The following is a 12357-nucleotide window of genomic DNA, read 5'->3' on the forward strand; positions in this document are numbered from 1 at the left end:
GCAGCAGGACGGGTGGGCAATGAGCAGTGGGATTAACGAGCAGCAGCAGCAACACGGGTCAGAGTGGAAGTGATGGCTTTGGTCTTGGGAGACGGGGGCCAGTGGGAAAGGACGTCAGACAGGGAATAGGGGGTTGGGGAAACAAGGAGGACTGAGACCTAAGAATCCTGCCCCTATGAAAATGCAGGGGGCAAAGCTGGAGACCAAAAGCCGCCTCGGCTCCCCAGTTAAAGAAATTCTCGAAGGAGAGTCGCTGCTTGCCGCCGCGCTGCCTTCTGACCCGCTCGCTTTTCCTGATAACTGCTGTGGCGTAAAGAGGAGAGGGAGGAAGAGGAGGAGGAGGAAGAAGACCAAGGAGGAGGAGGGTGAAGATGAGGCGGGGGGTGGGGAGAAAGGGGGGTGCGGCCTGTACAGTCCCAGCGAAGCCTCCGCTCTCTCGTAGCCGGTCAGCCCCGGGTTTCCCCTAAGCCCAGCCCCGCATAGACTCACCCGCCTGCCTTGCCTCGCTTTTCCCTCAGCCGACTCCACGCGCTGCCGCGTCCTCACAAGAAACCACCGAACGAGCGTCGGGGAAAAAACTCTTCAGAACCGGGCCTGATTGCTTCAGTGAGTCCGACCTTTACGGCTGAGAGAGAGACTCTCAGCTTTCGGTGGGTTCCACAGCCAGACGGGCCACCATCTTACATTAGGGTAAGACTCCTCCGGCCTCCCGTGCGCAGGCGCACGCCGATCCGGCCAGGAGGGGCGGGGGAGGGGCGGGAGGAGCGGCGGGCGGCTGAGTGGGAGGTTGCGGTGGCCGCTCCCGCAGCACCCTGGGAGTTGGAGTCCTCGGAGGGTAACCGCCCAGGGGCACGCCGGGAGTTGAAGTCCTCTCTCAGAGGGCGGAGGAGATCGCCCACCTCACGTGGCTGCTGGACTGAGCCTTTCTTCGTGTTTTGCTTCCTTCTCTGCGCGCGTGTGCTACTTCAATGTCATTTGGTCGGCGGTTTTCACTAGTCATTCTGTGTCCTCGGTGTTTTTGGAAATGTGCGACCCCAAGACTGGGGCGAGGCTAGACAATTTTTCTGGGAGCCCGGAATGTTTCTTCTCTGCCCCGCCCACCAGGGATATCTAAAGGGGGCGGGGTGGAGGTGGAGGCAGGTTGGGGTACGAAGAGCGCGGGATTTGATCTAGGGTAAGAATTTGATACAGACTTGGCGTCTGTTTGCGAAACAAGGAGGAAACAGACGCCCGTTTAATTCATTTCCCTGTCCTTGCGCATTTGGGGGCCACCACCCTTGATACCTTCTTCACTGTAAAATCGCCGGTGAAGAAATATACTAAATTGTTCTGTGCAGATTACCCAAGAGAACGGAAGACCCGTGCACTTACAATAACGTGCTTCGGTTGATGTGAATTTGAGAATTTGCAGACCTCTGTGCGAATTAGTGTTAGTTCGCTGTCCTGCCAGCACAGCTGTGTGCAAGTTGACAAACTCTACACACATCGGCACATCCCCAAGAACAATGAATGCAGCCACAATCTCTACGAGCACTGAAGAATCATCAGTCACAAACGTCAGTCAATGTACTGGTCGCTCCCGTTTGCATCCCAGAACTCTGGTGAAAGCGGCGCTCGAAGCAGTAATTTTTGCTTATTGCATGTATTCTTCACCCACTCATACAGCAAATACTCAATGAGCTCCTCCTGGCCGCCGGGTACTCTTCTATATATTGAGAACACAATGGTGAGCAAAATAGAAAAAATTCCCTGTCCCCATCCTAGTGATATGTTGGGATGAGGAAGAGGAGAGAGGAGGCATTTTTTAAAAAATACGTGATTAAAATGCATAGTATGTCATAACCGATTTTAAAAACTTAGGAAAGGGGAGTAGGGAAAGAGGTTGCAGTTTTAAATTTATGAACTCAATGTCATAAGAAGAAGCCCTCATTTCTTTTTTCCTTTTTTTTTTTTTTTTTTTTTTTTTTGAGACGGAGTTTCTCTCTATCTCCCAGGCTAGAGTGCAATCTAGGCTCACTGCGCTCACTGCAAGATCCGCCTTCCAGGTTCACGCCATTCTCCTGCCTCAGCCTCCCAAGTAGTGGGACTACAGGCGCCCGCCACCACGCCTGGCTAATTTTTTGTGTTTTTCAGTAGAGAAGGGGTTTCACCGGTCACCCAGGCTGGAGTGCAGTGGCGCGATCTCGGCTCACTGCAACCTCCGCCTCTCGGATTCAAGCGATTCTTCTGCCTCAGCCTCCCGAGTAGCTGGGATTACAGGCACGTGCCATCACGCCAGGCTAATTTTTACATTTTTAGTAGAGACAGGGTTTCACCATGTTGGTCAGGCTGGTCTCAAACTCCTGACCTCAGGTGATCCGCCTGCCTCGGCCTCCCAAAGTAGTGGGATTACAGACGTGAGCCACTGCACCCGGCCTCATTCTTTCAATACATTGGTTTTCTGTGTTTCCGTTTCCTCACTATCAAACCTAGAGACAACAGTTATTTGGGTAAAAATTAAAATATGTAATGAAGTCACATTTTACCCAAAGTTTGAAATTATAGAATCATGAAATGATTACCTAGCAAGGAAACTTGGGAAATTATTTGGATTTCCCTTTAGGTAATTAAATGCCTAAACATTCAATATGGTTGACGTTTTTATTTAAAATGTATGTTTATTTTTCTTGTATATATTACCAATTTTATAGTAGGATATAAACAAAGTAATGAAAAGAACAAAATAAAAAGAAGCCTTCCCATTATGAAAGATTAGAATCATCACAGTAAAAACTGGAAGGGATCTTAAGCATCACCTAATCCAGTGGCAACCTTATCTTAGTCAACATTCCTTTTTTTAATAAATGTTTTTATAATATGCTCTTTGTTAGCCTAAAATGAAATTCATAGGTATATAAACTACCTATATACATGATTTAATCTTAAATCAAAATGATGTTCTTTTTATAATATAAATGATATGAAGAAAGTAATTTATAATAAAATTGTTTGTATTTCAATATATAAATGCTCAGCATGACTATTCTAGAAATACAGTCAAGTCATGGTTTGCTAGCACTTATAAATAAAATCTCCAACACTAGGGGGCAATGCCACCCCTGTACTGAGACTGGCAGTAAGGTGACAGTTCCTAGGTGATCAATTGTGAGAGTCACTACCATCTCAGGCCAGTACTCCTTTTACTATACTACATTGCCAGTTTTCATATGTTTAAGTATGCATATGTGTGTTTATATACTTTCATATAGACTTATGTATGTAACACTTCATTCTCATATGGTTTTAAAAGTTAACATTAAATCAGGGCAGGTGTGGTTACTCATGTCTGTAATCCTAGGACTTTGGGAGGCTGGGGCAGGCGAACTGTTTGAGCCCAGAAGTTCAAAGCTAGCCTGGGCAACCTAGGGAGACTCTGTCTCTACAAAGATAAAATTTTAAAAACAGCCGGGTATGGCGGTGTCTGCCTGTGGTTCCAGCTACTTGGGAGGCTTAGAGGGGAGGATCACTTGGGCTTGGAAGTCGAGGCTGCAGTAAGCCATGATCATGCCACTGTACTCCAGCCTGGGCAACAGAGTGAGACTCTGTCTCAAAACAAAACAAAACAAAAAACATTCAGTTGTATTACTTTGCCTACCTAATGATTCCTCAGTGTGGAACCTATCTATTCACTTAATAAATGTAGTTTATAAACCTTTAGGCATTGTGCTCAATGCTGGTGGTATAGCAAAACAGTGGTCAGCAAAACATGGTCCCTGTCCTCATAGAGCATAATGCCTAGTAGAAAAAGCAGACATTAAATAATCATACATATAAATAAATACAAGCATATAAACAGAAGTTCATATATGTGATTACAACTGGTCGTGAGTACTAAGAAGATGTTTAAAGGATGTTATGAGAAAGTTTAAGAGGGGAGCCTAATTTAGATTGGTGAGGAGAGGAGGGTAGTCTACCAGGTTAAGAGTGGAGAATATGCAGAGACAGGAGGTGGTTTTAAAAAAAACCTCACCACAGGCTGGGCACAGTAGCTCACGCCTGTAATCCCAGCATTCTCGGAGGCCAAGGCAGGTGGATCACCTGAGGTTAGGGGTTCAAGACCAACCTGGCCAACATAGTGAAATGCCGTCTCTACTAAAAATACCAAAAAAATTAGCCAAGCCTGGTGGCAGGCGCCTATCATCCCAGCTACTCAGGAGGCTGAGGCAGGAGAATTGCTTGAACCTGGGAGGTGGAGGTTGCAGTGAGCCAAGATCACGCCACTGTACTCCAGCCTGGACAACAAGACCGAAACTCCATCTCAAAATACAAACCTCACCACAGCCGGCATGGTGACTCATGACTGTAATCCCAGCAGTTTGGGAGGCAGAGGCAGGCAGACTTGAGCCAAGGGGTTCGAAATCAGCCTAGGCAACCTGCCAAAACCCTGTCTCCACCAAAAATACAAAAAATAAGCCGGGTGTGGTGGCACACATCCGTTGTCCCAGCTACTCAAGGGGGCTGAGGTGGGAGGATCGCTTGAGCCTAGGAGGTTGGGACTGCAGTGAGCCAAGATTGTGCCACTGCACTCCAGCCCGGGTGACAGAGTGAGACCTCGTCTCAAAAAAAACCAAAAACAAAACAAAAACACTTCACCAGAAGGTGTGTACAGACTATGATGAGTAAGGGGAAGGGTGGCATGAGGTGAATTTAGAGAAAGGCAAGGGCCAGGCCGGGCATGGTGGCTCATGCCTGTAATCCCAACACTTTGTGAGGCCAAGGTAAGTGGATCATTTGAGGTCAGGAGTTCGAGACCAGCCTGGCCAATGTGGTGAAACCCCATCTCTACTAAAAATACAAAAATTAGCCAGACATGGTGGTGCACACCTGTAGTCCCCGCTACTTGGAAGGCTGAGACACGAGAATCGCTTAAGCCCAGAAAGTGGACGTTACAGTGAGTCGAGATCATGCCACTGCGCTCCAGCCTGGGCAACAGAGTGAGACTCTGTCTCAAGAATGAATGAATGAATAAACAAATAAATAAATAAATAAAAATAAAGAAAGGCAAGGGCCAGATTATCCAGGCCCTTGTAGGTAGGAAACACAGCTCTTATTCCACAGGAAAAGGAAAGCCTGTGGAGGAAACAGTCATGATCTGACTGACATCTTGAAAAGACAGTGCCACCCAATATCCATCAATGTGAAAGTTATAAATTTAATTTCAGTACTTCCATTTTCTGGAATATTACATGGCTATATGAAAAAAAGAAAGAGAAAGAATGACATATTGACCTGGAGGAATGTCCATGATATGTTTATCAGGTAAAGAATAAATAAATACATTATAACAATATATTGTGTAATGTAATACATTTTTTAGAAACAAAAAGAACCTTGGCCGGGCGCGGTGGCTCAAGCCTGTAATCCCAGCACTTCGGGAGGCCGAGACGGGCGGATCACGAGGTCAGGAGATCGAGACCATCCTGGCTAACACGGTGAAACTCCGTCTCTACTAAAAAATACAAAAAACTAGCCGGGCGAAGTGGCGGGTGCCTGTAGTCCCAGCTACTCGGGAGGCTGAGGCAGGAGAATGGCGTGAACCCGGGAGGTGGAGCTTGCAGTGAGCTGAGATCTGGCCACCGCACTCCAGCCTGGGCGACAGAGCCAGACTCAGTCTCAAAAAAAAAAAAAAAGAAACAAAAAGAACCAGTGCAGATTAATAGAAAAAAGAATAGAAGGATTCATTTCACATCAAACATTTAGTGTGTGTTGGATACCTGGGAGGATTGTAATTAGATAGGCATAGAGGGAAAGCATATTTGCTTTGTAAATTAACCAGGCTTGGTGGCCAGTGCCTGTAGTCCCAGCTACTTGAGAGGCTGAGGTGGGAGGATCACTTGAGCCTAGGAAGTCGAGTCGGCAAAGTCTGCAGTGAGCTGTGATCGTGGGCAACAGAGACCCTGTCTCAAAACAAAATAGAAAAAAACAAAAACTTTTCTTCAACCTGAGGAAGTTGATTTTAAAAAAGAAAAAAAATACTTTTCTTTATAAATTGCTTCATTGATTTTTTTGTATATGAATTAGTTTTATACATTTTTTAAAAATAGATCACTCAGCTTTGTGGAGAATGGATTGGATAAAGGCAAAAATGAAAATGGAACAACTAAGAGAATATTTCAATCATCCAGACAGTAGTTCTGATTGTGGTGGTAGCAGTAAAGATAAGGGGAAAAAAAAGTGATGAATTCAAGATATATTTTTTTGGAGTTGAAATAATAGGACTTGGTGATGCACTGCACATGAAGTTCTCACGAATGACTCTCAGATTTTCTGGCTTCAATGGCCTTGTAGATAGTGGCTCCTTTAGTAAAAGGAGAATGGCGAACATTGAAATAGCATCTGTAGAAAGCAGAACAACTTCATCAGAAAAACAGCAGGATTTCAGGGAAATAATGGCTTCTCATTTGAGACTCGTGAATTTAAAAATCATGGTGATTATGTTTACCCCAACTTAGTGATTTTTCTTAATAATGCTTATTTGCTTGGTTTCTGCCAAAGAAACTATGTACAGTTGGGTTTATCTAGGCTGGAAGAGGACAATAAAAACAAGAGAGGGTTAATGGGCAACCAGAATTATGGATTGTTTCCTATTTTTAAGCCTTTTAAAATTATTAATATATAGATTTTAATTTTAATTTTTTTTTAGACAGGGTCTCACTGTGTCACACAGGCTGGAATGCAATATAGTGCAATCTCAGCTCACTGCAACCTCTACCTCCTGGGCTCAAGCAATCCACCTGCCTCAGCCTCCTGAGTAGGTGGGACTACAGGGGCACACCACCACATCTGGCTAATTTTTGTATTTTTTTGGCAGAGACAGGGTTTCCCCATGATACCCAGGCTGTTCTCAAACTCCTGGCCCAAGTGATTGCACTCACCTCTGCCTCCCAAAGTGCTGTGATTACAGGCATGAGCCACTGCACCTGACCTAGATTTGTATGTCTTGGAGATGGGGGTCTCACTATACTATCCAGGCTGTTCTCACTCCTGGCCTTGAGTGATCCTCCTGCCTCAGCCTCCAGAGTCGCTGGAACTATAGGCATGAACCACCACACCTAGCTAGATATTTTAAATAAATAACGTCATTTTCAAGTTACATTCTTGGGATATAGTTTCAAATATAGACCTACTAGGCCAAGCTTGTCCAACCTGCAGCCCACAGGCCACAATGGGCTCCAGGATAGCTTTGAATGTGGCCCAACACAAATTCATAAACTTTCTTAAAACATTATGAGTTTTTTGTGTAATGTTTTTTGTTTTAGGTCATCAGCTATCCTTAGTGTTAGTATATGTTATGTGTGTCCCAAGACAATTATTCTTCTTCCAGTGTGGCCCAGGGACGCCAAAAGATTGGACACCCCTGTACTAAGCCAAAGGAAATGATCAATTTTATGACCCTTGTCATGGCTAGATTGCTTTAATATTAATACATACTAAAGTCACTTTATTCGTGGGACTTTTTTTTTCCCCAAAAACCCATTGATTTTGTGGAGTTTTTCCTGTTATTTAGTTAGTTTTAGTCATTTACTTAGTATTTGAGTGTTAAATATTGGCTATGTGGTTGTAAGCAAAACACTAAACTCAGAGATCTTAGGGTTGAAAAGGAGAGACAGACAACAAGTAAAATAATAAGCAAATTACTTATATTGTCAAAGTATTAGGAAGGACAAAGAACAGAATGATAAAAGAAATATCAGGAAGGGATTTACTTTAGATTGAAAAGCCTCTCTGAAGAGATGACTTCATCTGAGATTAAAAGGATTTGAAGAGATTATCCATTTAATGAATGGTCTGTGCCAAGACCCTGATGCAGGAATAAGTCGAGCATATTCCAGGAATGGAAAGTTAGCCTGTGAAGTTGGGGCAGAGAACGCAAAGGCAGAGTGGTAGGGGATGAGGTTAAGGAAGAAAGTAAAATCCAGATTATGCAGGGCTTTACGTGAAGTTTGGATAAGAGAGAGTTGAATGATTTGAAGCTGGAGAGTGACATGACTCAATTTACTTTTCAAAAGACCACTGTGGCTGTCAGGTGGGGAGTAGACCAGAGATAGGTGGTGAATGGAGAAGTGGAGAGACCAGTAAGGACGCTACTACAGAAGTGCAGTCTGGAGATAATGCATGGCTTGGACCAGGGCAGGGCTGGGACTAGGTGAGGGGAGAAAGGAAGCATTTGCCTTGGGCACAATATTTTTAAAATTTTTATTTATATATTATTATTATTATTTAGAGACAGGGTCTTGCCTAGTCTGGAGTGCAGTGGCATGATCATAGCACACTGTAACTAAGATCTTGAACTCCTGGGCTCGAGGGATCCTCCCACCACAGCCTCCTAACTGCAGGCATGCAGTACCACCATGTCCAACTAAGTCTTTTATTTTTTATAGAGATGAGGTCTCATTCTGTTGCCTAGGCTGGTCTCAGACTCCTGGCCTCAAGCAGTCCTCGCTCCTCAGCCTCCCAAATTTCTGGGATTACAGGCATGAGCTACTGTGCCTGGTCCTAGGGCACAGAATTTAAGCAAACATTTAAAAACTCAGTAATTAAGGTCAATAATGTTTAGATAAAACATTTTGAAAAGTCAAAATTAATGCAAAAAAACCATGATGAACAAAATATTAAAATATATGATAAAGACAAAATCCTAGACTGGGCATAAAGGATCACGCCTAGAATCCCAGCACTTTGGGAGGGCGAGGCAGGTGGATCACTTGAGCTCAGGAGTTTGAGACCAGCCTGAGCAACATGATGAAACCCCATCTCTACAAAAAATATAAAAAATTAGCCAGGCATGGGCATGGTGGCGAGTGTCTGTAGTCCCAGCTACTTGGGAGGCTGAGGCAGGAGAATGGCATGAACCCGGGAGGCAGAGGTGGCAGTGAGCCTAGACCGCGCCACTGCACTCCAGCCTGGGTAACAGAGCGAGACTCCGTCTCAAAAAAAAAAAAAAAAAAAAAAAAAAAATTAACCAGGCATAACACTTAATAGAATTGTTTTATTTATTTATTTATTTAAAGACACGGTCTCGCTCTGTCACCCAGGCTGGAGTGCAGTGATGCAATCTCAGCTCACTGCAGCCTCTGCTCTGCCTCCTACATTCAAGCTATTCTTGTGCCTCAGCCTCCCAAGTAGCTGCAATTACAGGCGCATATCACCACACCCAGCTAATTTTAGTATTTTTAGTAGAGAAAGGATTTCACCATGTTGGCCAGGCTGCTCTCAAACTCCTGACCTCAAGTGATCCGCCTGCCTCAGCCTGAGTGCTGGAATTACAGATGTGAGTCACCACACCCAGCCACTTCATAGCAGAATTTTAAAAGCATTTGCTTTAAAACATGACAAGGATACTCACTACTATCATGGTTACTATTTAACAGCATACTAGAGGGGCTAGCCAATGCAAAAAGACATAAGAAAGAAGACATTTATAAACTAGAAAGAAAGAAAAAACTCTCACTATTTTCAGATATAATGATTGTCAGTATGGAAAATATATGAATACGTAACAAAAACTAAAAGCAATTCAGTTCACAATATCAACATAAGAAAACCAGCAGTATTCCTATATATCAGCCACAAGAATACAAAACCATATGAAAAATACACATGACTAAATAGTAAGACTTGTTAAATCTTGGTAAGGAGTGTTTACAGAGTCATCGGGATTTGTGGCTTCCAGTAATAAAGAGCATGCAAGGTGATTCTGACCAAACTTCTCTCTTATTATGTGAAGGGGGCAGAAGAACACACATCACAAATGCTGCGTAGTGTAAATGTAAAATAAGATTTAGTGGGGAAAAGATACTGGCAGAGATGCAGCAAAGCATTATTCCCTATTATCCCACAGAGACACATCTGAAGGCTTCCATAAATAGGCTACGTATACTCCCCTCCCAAAAAGGGGGCGATTCCAGGTGATAGACCGCACTCTGTGATGTTTTACCTACCTACTGAGAGTGGGAAATAGGGAGTAGGCAATTATATAAGAATGAGAACTTCCTGGTTGGGAATAACCTTGTTAGAAAGGAGCAGCTCCTGGAGTTCAGATTCTGAGAATACTCTTTTTTCTTGGACCTGCTGAAGCAGGTTCTTGCTAGGCTACTTGTCTGATTAGCTATTGCCACAAAAGTGCTGTGTAATAACTACCCCCAAGATATAATAGCTTAAAACATAGTCAGTTTTTCTCTCCAACTGCAGGTCAGCTGAGGGTCAATGGATCTAAGCTGGGTTCATCTCAGCGAGTCTGCTTCAAGCTGTAAGTCCAGCTGGGATTGGCTCCTCTCTGTGGGTTAGGCTCAGGATTGCTTTCATCTGTGTTCATTCTGGGGTCCAAGGTCAAGAGGCAGCAGCTTCCTGAGGAAAGCTCTTTACATGGCAATGGCAGAGGTGCAGAAACGCAAGCCCAAATATGCAATTTTTTTTTTTTTTTTGAGATGGAGTTTCACTCTGCCGCCCAGGCTGGAGTGCAGTGGCATGATCTCAGCTCACTGCAACCTCTGCCTCCCGGGTTCAAGTGGTTCTCCTGCCTCAGCCTCCAAAGTAGCTGAGACTACAGGCACCTGCCACTATGTCCGGCTAATTTTTGTATTTTTAGTAGAGATGGTGTTTCACCATACTGGCCAGGCTGGTCTTGAACTCCTGAGCTCAAGTCATCCACCTGCCTTGGTCTCCCAAAAGTACTGGAATTACAGGCATGAACCACCGCGCCAGGCCTTGTAAACGTATTTTAAGCCTCTCTTTACACCACATTTGGTAACATCTCAGCAGTCAAGGTATGTTACATGGCCAAGTTCAACATTATAATACTTGGGAAATAGAGTTCTCTCCTGGAGGGTGAGGGAAATGAGTGAATATTTACTGAACACTAACTACCACAATAATGAAAGAGAAAGGAATGAATTTCCAGTACCATCCAGATTTGTCTTCACTTTCTGGCTCTTGAAGGTCATTAAATATAAGTCCTTTATCCTTTCATTAAAGATAACTAACAAGAGGTTGGATAAATACCAGAAGCATTTACTAAAAAGCATAAAAGACATAAAAATAGCTGGGCGCCATGGCTCACACCTGTAATTCCAGCACATTGGGAGGCCGAGGAGGGCAGATCACGAGGTCAGGAGATCGAGATCATCCTGTCTAACACAGTGAAACCCCGTCTCTACTAAAAGTACAAAAAATTAGCCCGGCATGGCAGTAGGCACCTATAGTCCCAGCTACTCGAGAAGCTGAGGCCAGAGAATGGCGTGAACCCAGGAGGCGGAGCTTGCAGTGAGCCAAGATTGCGCCACTGCAGTCCAGCCTGGGTGCCAATGCAAGACTCCATCTCAAAAAAAGACATAAAAGTATAGTCAGCCTTGAAATGAGAAAAAAGTTGGAGCTTAAATAAGTGAATTGAAGCGATTTCCATTCAAGGGGCATTTGGTCATCCAAAAAAGGCATCTGAGAGACAAGGCTACCTTCTGCCAATTGCCAAAGGTAAAAATCCTCTGGCAGCCAAAGATAAAGATCTCCCTCGTTGTTAAATATTCTCTTTAAATATACTACTGCTTTTACCCAGGAGCCATTTGCTAGTCTAAGGGGAGCAGCTGAAAATGAGTAGCTTTATGGAAACTGAGGCTAGAGGAACAGGAGTTGGAGGTCAACACATGCTGAAGGTGGGGACTCTCTGCCCTGGACTGGGACCCTGAAATGCCCTACTTAAGAAAGTAAGGGGGCTGGGCACAGTGGCTCATGCCTATAATCCCAGCACTTTGGGAGGCCAAGGCAGGTGGATCGCTGGAGCTCAGGAATTCCAGACCAGCCTGGGCAACATAGAGAGGCCCCGTTCTCAAAACAAACAAACAACAACAACAACAACAACAAAAACAGATTTTAGCCGAGCACCTTGGCACACCTATAGTCCCAGCTACTCAGAAGGCTGAGGCAGGAGGATCATTGATTGCCCAGAAGTTCACAGCTGCAGTGAGCTATGATCACGCCACTGCACTCCAGCCTGGGTGACAGAATGAGACCCTGTCTCTAAAAAAAGAAAAAAGAAAATAAAGGTAGGTCCTCAGGCAATGCAGAAAATTCAAAAACAAAAAAAATAAAAAGGAAGGATAGTAACTCAACTTTAGAGAGTAATCTTGGTAACTGGCATTGTAGCATTGCCTTGGACTACTAGCACCATCGGGTTCTTGGTAGAAGGAAACAAAAATTCCCTGGAGGAACCTATATTATCCTAGCTTTTAAAGTATACCTGAAAGAAAATTTTAAAATAAAATGTCAGCTGGGCGCAGTGGCTCATGCCTTTAATCACAGCACTTTAGGAGGCCAAGGCAGGAA

The 12357-nt window shown here is 44.2% G+C and overlaps 2 protein-coding genes across 21 annotated transcripts in view; one reads left to right on the forward strand and one right to left on the reverse strand.

The window, feature by feature from the left end:
* Window positions 1–703, reverse strand: part of CNOT4 (CCR4-NOT transcription complex subunit 4) — a 144170-nt gene extending 143467 nt beyond the window's left edge. For all 20 annotated transcript variants that reach the window (XM_077997461.1, XM_077997454.1, XM_077997452.1 and 17 more), the window contains exon 1: window positions 490–703. The gene's annotated coding sequence lies outside the window, so the exon portion shown is untranslated. The remainder of the gene's footprint in view (window positions 1–489) is intronic.
* The window catches only part of LOC144339977 (uncharacterized), a 359243-nt gene that overhangs the window by 188331 nt on the left and 158555 nt on the right, over window positions 1–12357 (forward strand). The window lies entirely within an intron of this gene.

The sequence above is a fragment of the Macaca mulatta genome, chromosome 3, assembly GCF_049350105.2.
Source record: "Macaca mulatta isolate MMU2019108-1 chromosome 3, T2T-MMU8v2.0, whole genome shotgun sequence".
Classification (NCBI taxonomy): Eukaryota; Metazoa; Chordata; class Mammalia; order Primates; family Cercopithecidae; genus Macaca; species Macaca mulatta.